Source organism: Ornithorhynchus anatinus, chromosome 8 (assembly GCF_004115215.2).
Source record: "Ornithorhynchus anatinus isolate Pmale09 chromosome 8, mOrnAna1.pri.v4, whole genome shotgun sequence".
NCBI lineage: Eukaryota > Metazoa > Chordata > Mammalia > Monotremata > Ornithorhynchidae > Ornithorhynchus > Ornithorhynchus anatinus.
The window spans coordinates 60,711,621-60,730,040 of record NC_041735.1 but is presented as its reverse complement, the minus strand read 5'-3'; the positions used below and the strand labels follow the sequence as shown (position 1 = coordinate 60,730,040).

Here is an 18,420-nt window from a genome sequence, read left to right as displayed (position 1 = left end):
CTTAAGTGACTTGCCCAAGGACACACATCAGGCTAGCAGTAGAGCTGGGATAAGAACCCAGGTCTATGAATTCCCAGTCCCATGCTCTGCTCCTTTGTGGCACCAGTCCACTTTCTTCTTCCTCTCTCTGAGGAAAGGAAAGCCCCACACATATTTCTTCTAAATCTTCTGGGTGTTGACTTGTTGTGGGATCTTTGGTTTCTTTTCCTTTCCCATTGCTTTTGCCACAAGTAGAAAGACAACCCAAACCTTACTATCACCAACCTGTGTGCCATTCTACTTGCAGGTCATTTATGGGATTGGAGAAGACCCAGCAGTGACTGCTGCTGTTGAGGATCTCATGACTATCAAATCTACTGTACTGCACTTTTCCAACCACATAGTACAGTACTCTGCACAGGGTCAGTGCTCAATAAATCCCATCCTCATCCCCTCAGCACTTATGTAACATCACTATTATATAAACATATATATATGTATACATACATTTATACTACCATCATTATTATTATTATGTGCAATTCTGTAGGTCATTTCAAAGTCTGTCTCCCACTCTGGACTGTAAGCTCCTTGTGGGCAGGGAATATGTCTGCCCGATCTAATATACTGTACTCTCTCAAGCTTAGTACGGTGCTCTGCACACCGTAAACAATAAATGTGATTGATTGAATGATTGGGTAAATATTTATTTTTGTCAATGGTATTAGTTAAGCACTTATTATGTGCCAGGCACTATACTAAGCACTGGGGTAGATACAAGTTAATCAGTTTAGATAGAGTCCCTGCCCCAAATAGGGCTCAGAGTCTTTATCCCCAATTTACAAATGAGGTAACTGAAGCACAGAGAAGCAACTTGCCCACGGTCACCCAGCAGACTAATGGTGGAGCCAGGATTAGGACCCAGGTCCTTCTGCCTCCCAGGCACATGCTCTATCCAATTAGCCATGCTATTTTTATTATTATTATTACTATTACTACTATTATTATTATTTTAGTAATTGAGTATCATAATCAGAAGTGGGAAACATTTGTCTTGCTTCTGTTCAGTGCTTTGTACTTAAAATCCATCAGTGATATTGAATGAGTGCTTACTGTCAATCATATTTATTTGGTGCTCATGTGTGCAGAGCATTCATTCAATTCATTCAATCGTATTTATTGAGCCCTTACTGTGTGCAGAGCACTGTACTAAGTGCTTGGAATGTACAATTTGGCAACAGATATGGACAATCCCTGCCCAACAACGGGCTCACCATACTAAGTGCTCGAGAGAGAATTATATAACAAGAAAGAGACACATTCCCTGCCCACATGAGTTTACAGTCTTGAGGAATTAATTTATGCAGGGCACTGTAGTGCTTGGGAGAGTACAGCACAGCAGAGTTACCAGACAGATAACCTTCCCCTCATGAGTTTACAGTCCAGAGGGTCTAAATATGTGCTATTGACAGATTAAAGATGAACTTCTGAAACATGGGGAGCCCCATTCTGACCTTTTATAGAGGGAGAGATAGTGGTGGCTTTCAAGATTTCCCTTGATGTCTGGGCCTTCTTATTTAGGAATGTGATTACCACCTGAAAGGGCATGAGGCCAGAAAGGAGACACTATTATTTTATGTATGTGTCTGTGCATGTGTGTTTTATGCTATTTGTTAAGCGCTATGTGTTAGTCACTGTACTAAGTGCTGGAGTAGATGGAAGCTAATCAGGTAGACACAGTCCATGACCCATATAGTGCTCACAGTCTTAATCCCCACTTTACAGATGAGGCAAATGAGTCAGGGGAGTATGGGTGTAGATGTTGTGAGTTGGGGGTGGTGCTGGGGAGGTATAGAGTGGTAGAGTTTGTCAATTGTCCTCAGATGTACTATTTCAGCAGTCTTCTTTAAACAAGGAGGACAGGTTTTTGGCCTCCTTATTTTTGCAGTGCCATCAAATATATCAAAATAATTTCCTCAGTTTTGTTAAACTGATGTGAATTATTAGCAATTTTTATGGTATTTTTTAAGAGCTTACTATGTGCCAGGCACCGAACTAAGCGCTGGGGTAAATAGCTAATCAGGTTGTACACAATCTGTGTCCTACATAGGGCTCACAGTCATAATCCCCATTTTATGGATGAGGTAACTGAGGCCCAGGGAAGTCAAGTGACTTGCCCAAGGTCACACAGCAGGTCAAGGGCAGCAGGGCTGGAGCTAGAACCCCGATCTCCCGACTCTCAATCCTAAACTCTGTCCACTAGAGATTATGTCTCCCACTTTATGTTCTGTAGCACGCCTGACCGTGGAAAATAAGGGGATTCTTAAAAGCCCATTTATAATCCTAACAAGCCCATTTATAATCCTAACCCATCTGCCCGCAAGCCTCTTGCCACTGAGAAACAGAAGGTGAAACTCCAACAGGCTGCAGAAGGAAACAATTGTCTGAAAATCATTAGTTACTTCCTTGGTTCCTTATAGACCATCAGAAAATTTCCTTGGAAAGAGATATTCTTTGATTGTCCACTTTTTTCTTCTCTCAAAATGAAAATCCCCAGCGCGATTTCTGGGCAGAGTTTGACTGCCTTTTGTTGGGAGCAAGTTATAACAACATCAATTCTAGGCCTGTTTTCTGGTGCGGTGATGCTTTTTGAAGATTTTATATCTGGGACAGCCTGTTTAGTGTTTCGACTCTGTGGCAGCAGCCCGGCATGGCATTCTTGCATTCTTGAATATCAGGCACACTTAGGCTGATTTATGTCATCAACCTCCACACGGTATTCATCATCAGCCATCAAAGTAAACGCTCTCAGAAAATAGCCACGTCTGCCTCCACGCCAGGCGAGGCGAAAGCTTTCAGGTGGTGGAAGGACCCAGGCCGAAGCCTTCGCCGAGCGAGTCTCTTGGCAGCGTGAGCGTTGTGGCTGCCGATGGGAGTGTGGGCTCACATCGGTGTGCCTGCGAGCTGTCTGGGTTATGGAAACCAGAGCCCATCTGAGGGAAAATAAACAGATTTATCAGTCTGGTTGCGATTTTATGAAGTACAATGTTGAAAGCTTTCCACTGTCTGGGTGAGACCACGACAAGATAAATCCGACATGGCGAGGAGTAGGGTCCGTCGCTCCTATCGAAGGTTTGATAAGTATAAGGGGGAAGGAAGGGTCCTCCAACCCTCTTGTGGAAGGTTTGGATCAGATCTAAAGGACAGTTTGTTTGACTTTTCTAGATTGCTTCATCATCGCAACCAAGTAACCAGTTCCGTTACAAAGTTTGGGGACTGTTTATTGCCACGCCAGATGTCTGCAACCCAAAGAGTGTGGAGGAGAACACTCGACTGGGCGATTTTCTTCCAAGAGCATGCTGGTATTTGGTCGGGAATATTCCACCGCTAACTGTCTCGGGGGGAAGCTGATAGCGGACTTGGAGGGATATTTAAAATATATGAGGGATTAGTCATTTCTGCTACCTAAGTTTAGCTTAGAAGGAGAAAAGAAGCATATGGTACTGCTAAGAGTGGCAAGCAAAAAACATACATGAACAGAGTACAGTGAAAATATGGGTTTAAACAGCCCCATGTGGAAGAGGGGCTGTGTTCAAGCAGATTATCTTAGATCTACCCCAGCACTTAGTACAGTGTTTGGCTCAGAGTGAGAACTTAACAGATACCACCATTTATTATTATTATTATTATAAGCAGCAGCAACAGCATTATTAACCTTAGGAATATTCTAGAATGGCTCCTCTTTATCCTTCCTCCTTTTTCCATTGTTGTTTGGCTGAGCTATTGAGCTATTCATGACTCCTCTCCAACTTTTCTCAGGCTCTTAACTACCCTACACAAGCACTTGAATTGTTTTTCAAAGCCTGAGATAGTTGAAGTACTGTTTGAAGTGTGGTCAGGTCTAAATGAGAAAAATTAAGTGGAGAATTGAAGTAATAATTAGGATAATTCAGGCCATTAAGAAGCCGGGTATCACACTGGATATATATAGTTTAGCAAAGGTGTTCATAGTTCGTTCAAAAGGATCTTCACTGTTGAGTAGAAGAATAATTGAGTTGTTTTTTTTTTTGTTTTGTTGTTTTTAGATTAAATATACACAAACCTGTGAGTCAATCAGCAATTACAGTGGAGGCCATTTCGGTGGGACTTTGCTGAGCCTTTCAAGTTCATTTATTGCCAAAGGTTAAATAAAATCCCAGCAAAATCCTCTTTTCACTTCAGGTTTTGATTCCAAATGGGAGGGTCCTGATAGATAATTATGTAAGTCTCGTTAACTCTTCAACTCTTCAGCTCCTTTAAGCTTCCATTCTTTATGCTATTTTTGGCTACCATTCTATTTAGTGGTAGCAATAAATTTTTTTCTGCTATCTGATTACATAGATAGTTTGTCAGTTACAGAAGATGCCCATATCTCCACAGTAGCATGGTTTAGTGGAAAGAGCCTGGTTTGGGGGTCTAGAGACCTGGATTCTAATGCTGATTCTGCCACTTGTTTGCCAGCTGTGTGACCTTGGGCAAGTCACTTAAATTCTCTGTGTCTGTTTCCTCACTTATAAATGGGGATTGTATACCTTCTCTCTCTTTCTCTTAGATTATGAGCCTCATATGGGACAAGAACTGGGTCCAATCTGATTATCCTGAATCTACTCCAGTGCTTGGTACATAGTAAATGTAAATACCACAATTATATTTATTATTTTATTATTATTATTCCACTATCAATCAATCAGTGGTACGATTTGAGTATTTACTATGTGCAGGGAACTGTACAAGAGCTTGGGTGAGTACACTTCAACAGAATTAGCAGACATGTTTCCTGTCCATAATGAGTTCTATGCATAAATACCTCCAGGCAACATATGACTCCTTAGCAAAGGTGTTGATGATTTCATGAAATCCACAGATAATACAAAAATCTCAATTAACTAATAATTTCAATATCTTTTTTTTTCAGGCTATTTGTTAAGAGCTTACTATGTGGTAGGAACTGTTCTAATTACTGGGGTAGATACAGTGTAATCAGGATGGATACAGTCCACAACCCACATGGGGCTCACAGTCTTAATCCCCACTTTATAGATGGAGGGAACTGAGGCACAGAGAAGTTAAGCGACTTGCCCAAGGTCACGCAGCAGTCAGCTGACTCTCCCCTACTCCCAGAGTTTTGATCAGGTCTGTTTACAAAACAGTAAGGTGGGCAGTAAGATATTTGAGTTCTGTTCTCTTCTCCCTTAACACTCTTAGGGTGAAAATTAATGAGTTCATTCAATCATATTTATTGAGCACTTACTGTGTGCAGAGCACTGTACTAGAACTTGGGAGAGTACAATATAACAAGAAGCAGACACATTCCCTACCCACAACGAGCTTACAGCCTAGAGAAGGAGACAGACATATAAATGAATAAGTTACAGATATGTACATAAATTCTGTGGGGCTGGGAGGGGGGATGAATAAAGGGAGCAAGTCTGAACGATGTAGACGGGAGTGAGAGAAGAGGAAAGGAGGCCTTAGGGAAGATGAGTGTTGAATTGGTGGAAAACAAAGAATAATCCAGTTTGCCTGTGCCTGAATATCAAGAGTTGGCGTCAGGGATCTTAAGGGTTTAAAATGGTAATTTGAGTAATTGAAATAAGATATAAAAATGTATTTTATTACCGTTTAGATTTGTAAATGAGGAGACTTCTTTACAAAGAAGACAGAGGGCTGACAGCCATAACAGAAGAGGAAGCTAGAGCTAAAGATGGTTACTGGGCCAAAGGGAAACTGGAAAAACGATCAATGGATTTTTTTTACAATGCATCAGGTTTTGTTTTATTTTTGACTTGGTAATTATTGTTCTTTGAAATTTGGATTGCAATTGGTTTAACTGGATGGTGTTATTCAGATGTCTGACCCGTTGAGAAGATGAAAAAACATTTTAAAACTAGTTTCAACTAATCTGCCTTTTTGAACCTTTCCTTAATAGTTCTCTGACACTTATCTTGGCAGAGTGCCATTTCACTCAATGCATTTCATTTCTACTCCTTATCTGATGCTTATCAATAAGTCATCACTAACTCACAGGGATCATTTCCAACTGCTGAAAGCCAGGTTTTAATACGAAATGAATAATGTAATTTTAATGGTATTTGTTAAGCATTTACTAGGTGCCAGGTAGTGTACTATGCGCTGGGAAAGATACAAGCTAATCAGGTTGAACACAGTCTTTGTCCCACATGGTGGCTCATAGTCTTAACCCCCATTTTACAGATGAGATAACTGAGACACAGAGAAATGACTTGCCCAAGGTCACACAGCAGACAAGTGGCAGAGTTGGGATGAGAACCCAGGTCCTGCTGCCTTGCAGGCTCATGTTCTATCCATTAGGCCACACTGCTTCTCAGTTTGGTCCACTCTGCAGTGCTAATTCATTCACTCATTCAATCATATTTATTGAGCGCTTACTGTGTGCAGAGCACTGTACTAAGTGCTTGGAAAGAACAATTCATGAACTACTAACTACATGATCCCATGATTTTGCTTCAAACAAATTTAAGAAGGTACCGCTTAACATCACGGGCCCAGCACTGTATCCCTGTGTATCCCTAAAACACCTTGATCCTCACCTCTAGCTCCTCAGCACATATGTACATTTCTTTATACCCTATTTCCCCTATCTGTAATTTATTTTAATACCTATCTCCCTCTGCAAACTGAAAACTCTTTATTGATAGGGATCGTCTACCCACTCAATTTTATTGTACTTCCCCAAGTGCTTAGTATAGTGTCCTGCTCAAAAATGCCATTCATCGATCGACGTCACCTAGTCTTCCATCACGCTCTCTCCAAATTGGCTCTAAAACATCATGCTGTGGCAAGAATGCCTGAATTTGACCCCGATATACCACCTTTCGCTGCTCCATTCCGTCACTACCCTAATAAATCCATAGAGGCCTTTCAAAATAATGAGAATTAGTCCTGAGTGATTTCTTATTGAGCCGTAATGCAGAAAAGCCTTTGCATGTTTCTTACCTGAATCCACCTTGCCCCCTCCTACCTCACCTCACTTCTGTTCTTCTACAACCCAGCCCACACATTTCACTCCTCTGGTGCCACTAACCTTCTCACTGTGACTCCATCTCACCTGTCTCGCTGCCAACCTCTAGCCCACTTCCTTCCTCTGGCCTGGAATACCTTCCCTCCTCAAATCCTACAGACAATGACTCTTCCCCCCGCTTCAAAGCCTAAATGAAAGCACATCTTCTCCAACAGGCCTTCCCAGACTAAGCTCCACTTTTCCTCATCTCCCACTCCCTTCTGTATCGCCCTGACTTGCTCCCTTTGCTCTTCCCCCTTCCCAGACCCACAGCACTTAATGGATATGCTTGTAATTTTATTTATTTGTGTTGATGTCCACCTCCTCTACTCTAGAATATAAACCCATCGTGGGCAGGGAATGTGACTGTTTATTGCTGTATTGTACTCTCCCAAGAGCTTAGTACAGTGCTCTGCACATAGTAAGTGCTCAATAAGTACGAATGAATGAATGTTTTAATGATATTGAATTTCACTAAACTATTGTTTTGAAACAGCTGTGAAGGAGAGGAGTTGATGTCTGCTTTCCGGAACTTGGTGCCGCAATGGATGACGATAAGCCCAAAAGACTGCCCTGCCTCATATACGGGATAGAAGGGGAGAGTTAAGTAGAAAGAAGGTTTGCACTGAACATTTTTCTTTGTGAATTTTCTGTAGTGATCCAGTCTTTCTTTTGTTTCTCTTCGCCCCCTCCTTTCCCCCGCAATCTCCCACAACTAGCCAATCCTACAAGCACCTTAATTGACATGCCCAATTAATATTGTTTCAATTTAAATAGGGCCAGATCTCCTCCCATTAACTGTGCACAGAAAGTATCATCTAACCCTTAGGGATTTTAATACTTCAAAGTATATAATTCCATTCTAGAATACTTCTTCCAGGATCGAGAAGCAAAATCTCTCAAATAAAGCAGAGAAATTCTTGGAAGAATTTCTCTTGTGTGGCAGAAATCTTTCTAGTGAATTCTGATACACTTAATAATCCTAGTGATGGACCAGAAAAACAATTTTTGTATCTTTACAATTTACAGAACTTCACTTTAGAAATGTAGAATTTACTCTGTTTTTTTTATGGCTTCTGCCTATGGCAAAACCCTCTGATGGATTGGGTTATATCTTCTTTCAGACTGAGATTTGCTTCTTTTTTATGGTATTTATTAAGTGCTTACTAGATGCCAAGACCATTGTGCTAAATTCTGGGTAGATGAAGCTAGTCAAGTTGGACACAGTCCATGTCCCACAGTGGGCTCACAGTCTTAATCTCCATTTTACTGATTAGGTAATTAAGGCACAGAGAAGTTAAGTGATTTGCCCAAAGTCACAAGTGGCAGAACTGGGATTCGAACACAGGTCCTTCTACCTCCCAGGCCATACTCTATCGACTAATAATAGTGACAATAATAATAATAGTGATAATAATGATTGTATCTAAGGGCTTACTATGTGCCAAGCACTGTTCTAAGCGCTGAGGTAGATACAATGTTATTGGGTTGTCCCACGTCGGGCTCACAGTCTTAATCCTCATAATAATAACAACTGTGGTATTTGTTAAGCGCTTACTATATGCCAAGCACTGTTCTAAGCACTAGGGTAGATACAGGGTAATCAGGTCGTCCCACATGGGGCTCACAGTCTTAATCCCCATTTCACAGATGAGATAACTGAGGCACTGAAAAGTTAAGAGCCCGTGCTCTTTCCACTAGGCTATGCTGCTTCTTTTTGACTGATTTTAGAAAAACATAGATTGGGGTTTTATTCTGTAAAAACTAATTCAACTGTAAACTATTTGCCCAGGTTACCCCTCCATTTTTCCTGATTTCCATTATCCTCAGAAGCGGTATGGTGGGAAGACCACAGATCTGGGTGTTAGAGAACCTGGGTTCTAATCCTGGCTCTGCCCCTTGTCTGCTATATGTCCTTGGGCAAGTCACTTAGCTTCTAAGTGCCTCACTTTCTCCATCTATAAAATTAAATTAAAATTAAATCCTACTACCTTCTACTGAGACGGCAAGCCCCATGTGGGACAGAGACTATGTTCAACCTAATTATCTTGTATCTATCCCAGTGCTTAGTACAGTGCTTTACATGTAGTAAATGTTTAACAAATTCCACACATTATTATTTTTATCATTATTATTATTATTATCTTGGAACTCCAGTTCATGCTCTTTTTCCTTTTTGAACATACTCCACCGACTGTAACTCTCTTCCACTTCACATCTACTAGACAATAACTCTCCCCATCTTCAAAGCCCTTCTGAAATGGTGCTGGGCGGGGAACGGGTCAGCCAGTCAGTCGACCGTATTTATTGAGTGCTTATTGTGTGCAAAGCACTGTACTAAACATTTGGGAGAGTACAGTATAACAATATGAGACACATTCCCTGCTCACAATGAGCTTACAGTCCAGAAAGGGAGACAGGCATTAATATAAATAAATCCAATACAAATATGCACATAAGGGCTATGGGGCTGGGACAGGGGCAGCCTGGCTCAATGGAAAGAGCACAGGCTTGGAAGTCAGAGGTCATGGGTTCTAATCCCGGCTCCGCCCCTTGTCAGCTGTGTGACTTTGGCCAAGTCACTTCACTTCTCTGTGCCTCAGTTACCTCATCTGTAAAATAGGGATTAAGACTGCGAGCCCCACGTGGGACAACCTGATTACCTTGTATCCCCCCAATGCTTAGAACAGCGCTTGGCACGTAGTAGCGCTTAACAAATACCATTATTAGGAGGAGCAGTACCGCTTAATGGAAAGAGCACGGGCTTGGGAGTCAGAGGTCATGGGTTCTAATACCACCTCTGCCATGTGACATCTGTATGACCTTGGGCAAGTCACTTAACTTCTCTGGGCTTCAGTTTCCTCATCTGTAAAATGGGGATGAAGACTGTGAGCCCCACGTGGGACAATCTGATGACTTTGTATCTATCCCAGCGCTTAGAACAGTGTTTGGAACATAGTAAGCACTTAACAAATACCAACATTATTATTATTCCAACACAACAATATGACAGACACATTCCTTGCCCATGATTGTTTTGCATCCACCCCTGTGCTTAGCATAGAATTAATGCTAATAATTGTTATTATTGTTATCATTAACATCATCCTAGGTTTTTCTTTGCAAGAGCTCACAGTAAACTAGAAAAATATAACATTTTCTTCAGGAAAATATATTCCTAATAATAATAATAGCAGCCTCATGTGCTTTTGGCTATACTAATGTTAGTGGAATATTGCTATTCTCTTATCTGTCTACCTGGTAATTCAGTCACTAAATCACTGTTTTCCTTAATTAAGTAATTAGAAGTATATTAAATTGTTCAGTTGTAATGATAATAATAATAGTAGTATTTATTCAGTGCTTACTAGGGGCAAATCACTCCATCAATACTGGGAAAGAATAATTATAATAATAGTGATATTTGTTCAATATTCTGTGCCAAGAATGGTACTAATTCCTAGGGTAGATAATCAGATTTCACATGATGCTCACAGCATAAGTAAAAGGGAGAACAGGTACTGAGCCTCCATTTTACAGATGAGGGAACTGAGTCACAGAGAAGTTAAGTGGCTTACCCAAGATCAAACAGCTGGTAAATGATAAATTCAGGATTAGAACCTAAGTCCTCTGACTCCCAGGTCCATGCTCTTCTACTAGCCCACAGGGTTGAGATACAATATTAATAATAATTGTGCTATTTGTTAAATGCTTACTGTGTGCCAGGCACTGTACTAAGCGCTAGGGTGTATACAAGCAAACCAAGTTGGATACAGTCCCTGCCCCACATAGGGCTCACAGTCTCATTCCCCATTTTGCAGATGAGGTAACTGAGGCCCAGAGAAGTGAAGCCACTTGCCCAACATCACACAGCAGACAAGTGGCGGAGCCGGGATTAAAGCCTATGGCCTTCTGTCTCCCAGGCCTGTGTTCTATCCATTACATCATGCTGCTTCTCTTATATAGACAGGGTCTCTGGCCATCCAGGGGCTTCCCATCTAAAAATCTTGGGGAATGGGGACTGACAACGCTGCTACAAGGGAAGCAAAGGGATAGTTTATTAGTAGTAAAACTTTTTAGTAACACTATTTTTAGTAAAACTTAGTAAAACTGTTGTATTAATAAAACTGTTGTTTGCACATGATCACAAGCACAAGATGCCTTTCCTGATTCAGCTCTTCTCTCTTCTTTTCCCACTTCTTTCTGAGCTGCTGTTACTTGTTCCTTTCTTCGTCCTTCTTCCCCTCTATTTATCTATTCATTCATATTCATGTCTATCTCCCTCTGTAGACTGTGAGCTCATTGTGGGCAGGAATAGACTGTTGTTATATTGGACTCTCCCAAGCGCTTAGTACAGTAGAGAAGCAGCGTGGCTCAGTGGAAAGAGCGTGGGCTTTGGAGTCAGAGGTCATGAGTTCGAATCCCAGCTCTGCCACTTGTCAGCTGTGTGACTGTGGGCAAGTCACTTAACTTATCTGTGCCTCAGTTCCCTCATCTGTAAAATGGGGATTAAGACTGTGAGCCCCACGTGGGACAACCTGATTCCCCTGTGTCTACCCCAGCGCTTAGAACAGTGCTCGGCACATAGTAAGCGCTTAACAAATACCAACATTATTACAGTGCACACAGTAAGCTCATAATAAATGCCACAAGTCCTATCAAAGTACTCGCTGTCTTGGCCTCCAAACGGGGCTCTGTACCTTCACCTCTCCTATTCATTCATTCATTCATTCATTCATTCATTCATTCATTCATTCACATTTATTGAGCGCTTACTGTGTGTAGAGCACCATACTAAGTCTTTGGGAGAGAACAATACAACAATAAACTGACACATTTCCCATCCACAGTGAGCTCACAGTCTAGAGTGGGGGAGACAGACATTAATTTTAAAAAAAGGAGATATGCATATAAGTGTTGTGGGGCAGGGAGAGGGGGAAGAACAAAGGGAGTAAATCAGGGCAATGCAGAAGGGAATGGGAGAAGAGGAAAAGAAGGGCTTAGTCAGGGAAGGCCTTCTGGAGGAGATGTGCCTTGAATAAGGCTTTGAAGTGGGAGAGAGTAATTGTCTTATGTCCTCAAAGCCTTTGCTTCTCCTATGTTCTAGCCCCCTCAGCCTCTCCCACATCTCCAAGGCCTCCACCTCGCCTGTGGATTCAGCCCATCACCCCTATTAACCCATCTCTTCTCTAACAACTGCTGGTATTCTCCAGACCCAACCGGCCGGCGACACGAACGAAGGAATCCATCCACCCTGAAGACAGCGGGGCTGGGGAAGGGGGAAGGGAGGCAGAGGCTGATGGCGGCAGACCTAGCTCCACTGCCGATGGGATTCAGCTCCGGGACGCCGGCGGCTTCCCCAGTCCAGCCCCGAGAGCCGTGGAGCCGCCGCTGCCGAGTCTACGACTCAACCTTTGACTTCGGCTTTTCGTGTGCGTTGTATATTCTGCACATATTCTATTTCTTGAGACTCTTTCAGTGTTTTTCAATGCACCGTGAAACCTAATTTGGAAGCTTATACCCACAAGAAACTCTATAAAATGTAATACAATTTATTTATCCTTGTAATTGGTTAAGAATTATGTTTCTTCATCCCAGTGAAGAAGAAAGCAGAAACACCCTGATAGAGCACGGGCCTCCATTAGCTCTCAGCCGTGACACAGAACCCCATCTGGTGGGACAGATCTAAGCTGCAGGCCATCCAAAGCAGTGCCCTCGTAAGTCTGTCGTGCATTTAAATTTGCAGTGGTTCAATTGAGAGGAGCCTGTGCCCGTCCGGTTCAGTGTTACACTTCTGAAATGTTCCATCAATACGAGTGACTGCCTAACCGACTGACTGAAATGAACGTCTGAATGGAACCCGTATCCTTGAAGATACTTTGGGGCATTGAGGGTGTTAATGGGCAGCTTTGACCAACTGTCTGTATAGGTGATGGTAAGGTAGGAAAGGATGCAGGATTTAGTGCTTCAGTTCTCTCTCAGTCAATCATATTCATTCATTCAATAGTATTTATTGAGCGCTCACTTTGTTCAGAGCACTGTACTAAGCTCTTGGAATGTACAATTTGGCAAAACAGAACAAAACAAAACAACATCATCAAGATAAATAGAATCATAGAGATACACTCATCATTAACAAAATAAACAGGGTAATAATATAAACAAATATGCACAGTGCTGAGGGGACGGAAAGGGGGAAGAGCAGAGGGCGTGAGGGGGGTAATGGAGAAGGGGGGGAGGAGTGGGGGGAGGTTAATATAACCTCCCATCTGAGGGGAAAATAGCCTAGAAGCCTCATGGCCCTTTTCAGTCAATCAATCCGTGGTATTTATTGAGCTATTATTGTGTGCAAAGTTCTGTGCCAAGCACTTAAGAGAGTCTACCAATACTCATGCTGGGAAGTTGCCAGGAGATGTGCGGAATATTTATTAAGCCCTCAGGAGAGTACGATACAACAGAATTAGCAGGCACGTTCCCTGCCCACAATGAGCTGACAGTCTAGAGGGGGAGACAGACATTAATATGAATAAATTCCTTCTCATCTGAAGTCATCATGCCACTATGCCCTACAAGTTCACCTTTCCCAGTGGCCGAATGCTTTATTGTTTTAGATTGAGCCTTCAGTTTTCATGGTTGTAGGATACATGCTCAATTAATACTGCGATTGCCCCGCAGAATCAGATGTGTGTTTTGGGAGGCTGTCCCAGGGATCCTGGCCTTAAATAAGTAAATGTGGAGAAATAGAAAATTGAGAAGAAACGTGGAAGGAATATACGCACCTTGAAGTTCAGGGAAATAAGATGGCTATCTTTAGGATTTATCCTTCAAGTTTTTTCTTTCTTTTTTCTTTTTTTTTCTTTTAAAGAAAGGAACTTAAGGAAATAACAGAGGCTCGATGCCAGCTGCATATTGAATGCAGATGGGAATTCCCGTTTCATTTGTGCTGTAACTTCAGAAACTCCAGAAACTAAGAGTCCATGATTAGAAACTTAAAGGGTTCCCGGGATGCTTTGAAGAGCTTACGGGTAAAATTAACTCCACAGACTCCAAAAAGGGAGAATGGAAAGGCAAGGGAGTGCACCTGGGGAGAGGTAGAAAATGTAGACTGAAAGAAAGCAAGTGAAGGATAAAAGGACAGAGGAAAGACATTACAGTCTCCCAGAAAATAGATGCCATGCCAGCATTCTGGAAGAAGGGAAACATGTTGACTTTGAAACATAAATAACCGCTCCCTGCTTAGTTTAGAAATCTCACAGAGGCAAAGACACTTAAATCTTTTAAAAATGACACTGGCTCTCGCGGTAGATGAATATGGAATTTTATCGCTTGATCGGTTTGCAGTTTTTAACAAAAGCATATTGCACAAGAAACGGGATTTTTTTCCCCCTGTGGGGCTTTGTTAGTAATAAGCACAGATAGGTGCTTAGAAAATATGTGGACGAGGCTTGGTATACATCAACCCAAAAAGAGAAGGCCAAGGAGTATCAACCCGTAGTTTAATAATAATAATAATAATGTTGGTATTTGTTAAGCGCTTACTATGTGCCGAGCACTGTTCTAAGCGCTGGGGTAGACATAGGGGAATCAGGTTGTCGCACGTGGGGCTCACAGTCTTAATCCCCATTTTACAGATGAGGGAACTGAGGCACAGAGAAGTTAAGTGACTTGCCCAAAGTCACACAGCCGACAAGTGGCAGAGCTGGGATTCGAACTCATGAGCCCTGACTCCAAAGCCCGTGCTCTTTCCACTGAGCCACGCTGGTTTTGCCCATCTCAGACCCCAAAGTTCTGTGGTACGTACTTGGAGTGGGCAGAGAATGTGGGCAGTGAATTCTTTTTTTTTGCCCTTCTCAAGTACTTCATGCCGTGCAACAGCTGGGACAGCAAATCCAAACTAAGCCCTCATTTCTCCTACTCCCTCTCCCTTCTGTGTCACACTTACACTTGGATTTGAATCCTTTATTCACCCCACCCTCAGCCCCACAGCACTTATATGCTTATTTATAATTTATTTATATTAATTACAGTCTCCGCCTCTCGACTGTAAGCTCCCCGTGGGTGGGGAATGGGTCGAACAACTCCGTTATTTTGGCCTCTCCCAAGCATTTTTTAGTACAGAGCTGTACACGCAGTAAGTGTTCAAAAAATATGATTGATTTGATAATGCTGTTATTACTGCTAACTATTCTGGAAAAAAGCACGGAGAAAAATCAATCGCTTGAGAGAGTCAGATTAATTACTCCTAAAACATTTGGATTTTTCCTATATTCTGGAAGGAAAGAAACATGCCCCATTAGGTCAAATTGGTGCATATTTTTATGCCAGGGATAAATTCCTAAAGGAAATAGTTAAAATAAGGTGCTACATAATGTTTGTAAGCTTCTTGTGGGCAGGAAACATGTCTACTAATTCTGTTTTGTACAATTCCAAGTGCTTAGTACAGTGCTTGACACATGGTAAGCAATCAGTAAATACCATTGATTTCGCTAAATAATTATTATAATTATATATTATATAATTATATAATTATATTTATAATATTATATAATTATATATAATTCTGGTATTTGTTAAGCACTTACTATGTGCCAAGCACTGCTAAAGAGGAAGTTATGACATTATGGCATTAAGAGGACTGCTTCATCTTCAGTTTCTACTCTGTGGGCAGCTGTCACTGTAAATATAATTTTCCATATTCAGAGTAGGAAGATTCTACTAGTCATGGAAGTAGTTTCAACTACTAATGAGGATAATTACTGACTCAATCAGTGGTATTTACTGGACACTTTGTACAGAGCATTGTACTAAAGGCTTGGAAAAATACAATGTAAAAGAGCTGCCTACAAGAAGTTTACAATCTAGTGAGATGCATTTTATCCCTTTCCTAGGTACGTACACGAATATATGTATTTTATTCAGCTATTTTACCCTGCTCTGTTTACTACTGGTTGCATCCGTGTTCTCTCTCCTGGTAAATATAAATAATTTATAATCTTTATAAATAATTCTAGTTTGTTTGTCTCTCCAGTAAACTGAATTAAACCAGAAGACATGAGGGAATGGAAAGAGCACAGATCTGAGAGGAGACCTGGAATCGAATCCCAACTCTAGCACTGGCCTGCTGCATAAACTCGGGTAGGTCATATTTTGTCTCTCTTCCTAAAATGACAATAAAACAACTGCTCTCCCTACTTCCTCAACTAAGTGCCCTTGGTGGGATAGGTTCTGCTGTTATTATGTTGTTGTTAGAACCAGTAAACATCCCAGCACATAGCAAGAGCTGTTTTATTTTATTTATAGTGTTTGTTAAGCACTTACTGTGTGGCAAGCACTGTACTAAGCATTAGATACAAGCTAATCAGGTTGGACACAGTCCCTGGCCCACACAGGACTTCACAGTCTTAATCCCCATTTCACAAATGAGGTAACTGAGGTACAAAGAAGTGAAGTGACTTGACCAAGGTCACAGAGCAGACAAGTGGCAGAGCCAGGATTGGAATCCATGTCGTTTTGACTCCTCTAGGCACAATGCTTATCTTTAGAGCTTAAGAAATATCATAACCAAGTCATCAAGGGATGGAACAGACTAGTGTCTAATCAAGACCTAATAGGAAAAATGACTCCACTTTACCTTCTGTGTACATCTGAGTTTATAATGGGCAGTGGCTAGAAAGCTTAGGCGGTACAGGATTAATCCAGTAGAGGATTATCCAGTTTGTGATAATTGGTTTTGGTCATATCACAGCATGGCCTGGTGGAGAGACCACAGGACTTTGAGTGAGGAAATCGAGGTCCTAATCCTGGCTTTTCCGATTGCTTATTGTGTGAACTTGGGCAAGTCAGCTTCTGTGTGCCTCAGTTAATTCACCTGTAAAAATGGGTCTGGTATCTGTTCTCTTACAACCTTAGACAGTGAGCTTCCTACGGGAAAGGAACTGGGTCTGGTCTAATTTCATTTTCAATTCCTTGAAATTTAGTACAATCCTCGATACACAGTGAGTGCTTACTAAAATACTTTCATTATTATTATCATTAGTAGTAGTAATAGGAGGCATGATTACATGAGTCCATGGGGAGATAGAGACTGTTTGAACTACTGAACTCTTTCTGAATGTATTTATACTGACCCCATAGATTGCAAGCTTGTTGTGGGCAGGGAACATGTCTACCAACTTTCTTATATTGTACTCTCGCAAGCACGTAGTATAATGCTCTGCACACAATAAGCACTCAATAATTATGATTGATTAACTGAACTGTTTTATCTGTATTTTCCCCAACACTTTACCAGGATCAGCATACATTAAGCACTTAGTGACGATAATAATAACTGTGGTATTTGTTAGGCATTTACTATAAGCCCCACACTGTACTAAGCATCAGGATGAAAACAAGCAAATCATGTTGGACACAGTCACTGTGTCACATGCAGCTCGCAGTCTTAATCCCCATTTTACAGATTCATTCATTCATTCATTCAATCATATTGATTGAGCGCTTACTGTGTGCAGAGCACTGTACTATGCGCTTGGAAAGTACAATTCGGCATAGAGACAATCCCTACCCACCAATGGGCTCACGGTCTAGAAGGGAGAGACAGACAACAAAACAAGTAGACAGGCATCAAGAGCATCAAAATAGATAAATAAAATTATAGAAATGTACACATTAATAAAATAAATAGAATAATAAATATGTACAAATATACACATGTGTTGGGCAGGGAAGGGGATAGAGCAGAGGAAGAGCTTAGGGGAGATGAGAAGGGCAGGAGGAGCAGAGGCAAGGGGCAGCTCAGTCTGGGAAGGCCTCCTGGAGGAGGTGAGCTCTCACTAGGGCTTTGAAGGGGGGAAAAGAGTTTGGCAGATGTGAGGAGGGAGGGCATTCCAGGCCAGAGATAGGATGTGGACCAGGGGTCAACGGCGGCACAGGAGAGAACGAGGCTCAGTGAGGAGGTGAACGGCAGAGGAGCGGAGTCTGCAAGCTGGGCTGTAGAAGGAGAGAAGGGAGGTGAAGTAGGAGGGGGCAAGGTGATGGACAGCTTTGAAGCCAATAGTGAGAAGTTTTTGCTTGATGTGAAGGTTGATAGGCAACCACTGGAAACTTTTGAGGAGAGGGGTGACATGCCCAGAGCATTTCTGTAGAAAGATAATCCGGGCAACAGAGTGAAGTATTAGACTGAAGCAGGGAGAGACAGGAGGATGAGAGATCAGAAAGGAGGCTGATGATGTAACCGAAGCACAGAGAAGGTCTGTGCTCCCAAGGTCACGCACAGCAGCCACGTGGCAGAGCCAGAATTAGAACCCAGGTCCTTCTGACTCCCAGGCCCTTCTGACTCCCAGGCCCATGGTCTATTCACTAGG

General features: G+C 41.9%; 1 long non-coding RNA gene across 1 annotated transcript; it reads left to right on the top strand.

The window, feature by feature from the left end:
• Positions 1-12,410: 12,410 nt before the first annotated feature.
• LOC114813834 lies at positions 12,411-16,172 on the top strand. The gene is made up of 3 exons (XR_003761594.2): positions 12,411-12,489; positions 12,656-12,774; positions 16,086-16,172. It is a non-coding gene; the product is annotated as an uncharacterized LOC114813834 (long non-coding RNA).
• Positions 16,173-18,420: the final 2,248 nt, after the last annotated feature.